General features: G+C 38.1%; 1 long non-coding RNA gene across 2 annotated transcripts; it reads right to left on the reverse strand.

The window, feature by feature from the left end:
• Positions 1 to 1,017: 1,017 nt before the first annotated feature.
• LOC132701335 (uncharacterized) lies at positions 1,018 to 3,334 on the reverse strand. Of its 2 annotated transcripts, none has more exons than XR_009618768.1 (3): positions 2,998 to 3,334; positions 1,330 to 1,489; positions 1,018 to 1,275 (listed from the first exon to the last, which is right to left on the reverse strand). It is a non-coding gene; the product is annotated as an uncharacterized LOC132701335 (long non-coding RNA). The 2 variants fall into 2 exon arrangements; XR_009618769.1 differs by lacking the exon at positions 2,998 to 3,334 and adding an exon at positions 1,758 to 1,990.
• Positions 3,335 to 4,297: the final 963 nt, after the last annotated feature.

Below are 4,297 nucleotides of genomic sequence, written 5' to 3' on the forward strand. Positions count from 1 at the left end.
TGGGTGATTTCTACGAAGAGGTGTAACATATAATTACGATCGAACTTCACTTACCAGGTAAGTTCGTTTGATCATTGAATCATATGTTACACCTCTTCTATGAAATCAATATACGTAGACTTTCAAAGGCAACTCAGCAAATTTGTTATAAAACGATTTTATTCGGCTATATAAGGAAATCCAGGAAGTTTATGAAAGCCTCGAGTACAAATACAAAATAAATGGCTATCCGAGAAAACAAACCTTCTGAAAAATTCTATGTCCCAAATGTGGCATTAACAAAAAGGCCTGCACTTGCTGTACAAATAGGTCTATTATAAAAAAGGGGAAAACATTTAGAGCATTCTCACCAATCTGCCGTTTTTCCAATCATATCAATTGAAACACCTTTACAAAACGCAGACGATGTTGAGGCATGTCGAGTTCTGTGAACAGTAAAAATAAAAGTGTAGACACCACTATCTTCTAAAGTTATCTTTATTCATCTACTTTTGTTGGGTATAGTTGCTGCCCTACAAGGCTTTTTAAATGTAATGAGTAAACGAGATTCGCTGCCTCTTAAAGCACTGGCCCTCTCAATAATATATTTGAAACCACACAAAGATTTACATCTTCATATTTATGCAAAATTAAAAAACAGGTCGAGTCTTATTTATAGCTGAAATCTTAATTTGATTCGTTATTCTAATTTCTAATCCATCTGGAAATGATTTTATGTTGACCAATTCTATAAGAGAGAGCGTTTGGACTCTATGTACAATCGTTAACTTCAGTAGGAGAAACTAATTTAATTGTTTTAATGACAGTTAATTGCTTTAATGACAAGTCATTAGAACGTAACCCTTTTACAAAGTCAGGGACATAACTAGGGCCCCAAGTGCTGTTATATCTTGGTTTACTTGGCCTTAGATTATAAACACCTTAAAAAACCTATTTAGATTTGCATTGTTAAATAAATCTGATCCAAAAATAAGGCCGTGCTGCACTGAAAGAACTCAATGAGCCATAGGACTTGCCTTGTCTAAAATGAATAGTAAGGAAATCTAATACAGCCTAGGTGAGAAGTAATAACACTCCACTCCCCTCCTTTCGTAGAAGCTCCACCAAAGTTTAAATGCATGCAGGTATTAAATGCCTCAAGGTAGCGCTCTGAACAGATGATAGAAAAATATCCAGCAAATCTTCTGGAATGCTTGCCTGACAAAATCCCTGCAGCCAGGGTAAGGGATTTCCACAAAGGGTGACCTCTCCTGTCAAAAGAAGAAGGTAATTTGTCTGGAATTAGAAACAATAAATAACTACAACGCCTCCCATGAAAAAAAAGCAAACCAATGCTGGCTGTGCCCGTAAGGGATTACTGCGATCCCTGTAGCTCAATCAGCCTTGATTTTTCGTAAAACAAGTGGCAACAAGCAAAACGGGGGGAAAACATAGAAGAAACTGTCGCTCCAAAAAACAGTAAACGAGTCTTCATTAGATGCCTCCGGATCTGGAAATTAGGAAATAAACTTTCCGCATTTCTTACTTAGGCGAGAAGCAAACAGTTCGATTTATGGGAATCCAAATTTGCTTGTTATTTTAGCAAAAGCATTGTCCGAAAGGTACCATTCACCATCAAAATTCAAATTCGTGGGTTCCTTATGCGCTTCAAAATTATCGGAAGATCGAATGTAAGATGCTTTAACCCATAACCTCCTTTCTTCACACCAACTCCAAGGCGCCTCGAAATTTCGTTTAAAACAGGAAATTTTACTCACCCTATTCTATTTACATACAAAATAGCAGTTGTGTTATCAATCCTCAAAAGTGTCTCGCAGTTAGTCAAATACGAGGCGAAGCATTAGAGACCAAATGAGGCCGCAGTTAATTCTAGTGCATTAATATGAAACTGAGCTTCCCTAGGACTCCAAAGTTCTCTGGCACAATTCCCCAACCCAAAGGAGTACCATCTGAGAAAATCTCAAGTTTGTAACATTGCTGCCTTACAGGGCATTCAGGATTCTGCAAACTTTTTAGCCATCACATAAAATCCCTCCGTAAATTACAAGGAATTATCATCCAAATATCATAATTATCGACAGAGTCTAGATATTTGATTCTCTCAAAAATTCTTAGTATATACCCAACTGTAACAAACTGCTGGGCAAACTGAAAACTAGCACAGCACAAAGCTCGGCAAAGACTCTTATTTCGCAACGGTTCAAATTGCAAAACTTACTTACTCATCACAAAAAACAAGTGGTGGGATTCAAAAAAACAAAACCTAAAAATTTACGGGATTTCGAAGGATGTAAAACATTCTTATAATTAATAACATAACCCAACCTAATCAGTGTGTTGCAAGTTACTTGAACATTTTTTAAGGATAGCTAACTATCACCAAATAGTAAAGTTATCTAAATAAACTATTGAGGGAAAAGCCTTGGCAGGGAGATAAGAAACCACAGATTTCATTAATTCTGTAAAGGCCCACGGGGCGGTGCATAAACCAAAGGGTAACACGTTAAACTGATAACAGAGAGCATCAAAATAAAATCTTAGAAAATTCTTTTGATTTTTAATTATTGGGACTAGAAAGTAAGCTTCTTTCAAGTCCAGAGTGGTCATAAAGGACTTCCTTGTGAAGAGTGTTTCTACTAATTTTCTGTCTTCCAGTTTAAAATGACAAGTGTCAATAAAAGCATTCAGTTTCTTTAAATTTAAAACTAATCAAACCGAACCATCCAATTTTGAAACCAAAAAGATCTGTAAAATAAATTGATTCTTACAAGGTTCGCAAACTGCAATTGCACCTATCTCTAACAGGTGTTTGACCACATTACAAATTGAATCTTTTTCTTGTTGGGACCAAACAGGATCTGTCGTAATCAAGTCCTGTATAACTGGCCTCGCAAAAGGAATTTTATATCCATCTAACCAAGGTAGAATCTGTGCATCTTGAGTTCTAGAGTTCCAAATGTCCCGAAACTCGTGCAATCTTTCAACAAAAGTACTTACTATTTTTTCCTGGGGACACAACTCCACCCCCTTTCCTCTCGAACCTTCCTGTATTCCCTCTTTTGAGGGTACAATGACTTTCACCCACTTCAGCCTTGCAACTTCCGGGAACGAAGTGGGACGGTCGAGTTTAAATTTGTATGCTATAAAAGCCTTGTTCCGGATGCACCTGACTTTAACTCGGCCACTAATCTGCAGCTAATCTGATTGATTTGAGCCTATCAGCCAAATCTTCTCCATATAAACAAGAGTGCAAAGAAGCATCAACGAGCACTTCCTTCATACAAGGCTGCATTTCATTTGAGACCAGCGAAAGGCTTAACACGGCTGAACTTCTATATACTGAACCTAAAAATATACTTACGATGGAGTAAATGCATTCCAACAGCCATAAAAAATTGTTCATTATGTCCCAGTATCCCGGGCGCCTCATCCATAGCCGGACGAGCCAGAAAACTCTATTTTTTCGATGTCGAAAAAATATAAAACCATATGTATGGCCGACCCCCTCACAAAAGGATTGCTTCCAATTGTAAAACACTTACATACGACTGCTGTCGTATAAGTGGGAAAGATGGGGGGTCTTTCGAGTTCTGGGGATTCCGATCGGAACCCGGACGATGAAGAAATCGTCTCCCAATTGTAAGAAAATCTCGTTGATGGGAACCACGCCACTAGCGATTATGTAATCGCGGATGGAAAGATTTAATCTTTCGTCGTAGGTAGGTTCTTTCTTCATCCGATAAGGAATCACGTAAATCTCACTTGTACTTCTCCATTTAACTTCCAAAAACGCTGAAAAAAGCTGAAAACACCGACGCCGAATAAAAATGAACATGTGCCACCAAAGCACAAAAAGAGGAATGAGGTTAAGACCATAGATGGCGAATATACCGTCCATGGTAAGTTATTCCACAGTTTTTTGGCTCTGCTTTAAAGCTGTGGTGCCACCTAGCGACTAGAAGGGGGACTACGTATATTGATTTCATAGAAGAGGTGTAACATATAATTAACTGATAAACGGCTTAAAGCCATTTTTATGAAGGATAGTAATCTATAAGAAGGGTCAAGAGTATCTGGAGATTTCGAAGACTCAAATAGGGATCTGTCTGGTCCTAAAAGCGAACACGATGGAGATAACATTCAAGATGACTCGAATAATTCCCTATCTGGCGACGCATCTAATGAAGAAAACTCCTCATCTAATTATTTCTAACTCCCACCACCTTCTTGGTTTGAGAGGACCAGCAAAACTAACTAACGCAACTAGTCCCCTCTAGGCTTGGCAACTCTTATTCAC

The sequence above is a fragment of the Cylas formicarius genome, unplaced genomic scaffold (genome assembly GCF_029955315.1).
Source record: "Cylas formicarius isolate icCylForm1 unplaced genomic scaffold, icCylForm1.1 PGA_scaffold_4__25_contigs__length_36172078, whole genome shotgun sequence".
NCBI classification, from domain to species: domain Eukaryota; kingdom Metazoa; phylum Arthropoda; class Insecta; order Coleoptera; family Brentidae; genus Cylas; species Cylas formicarius.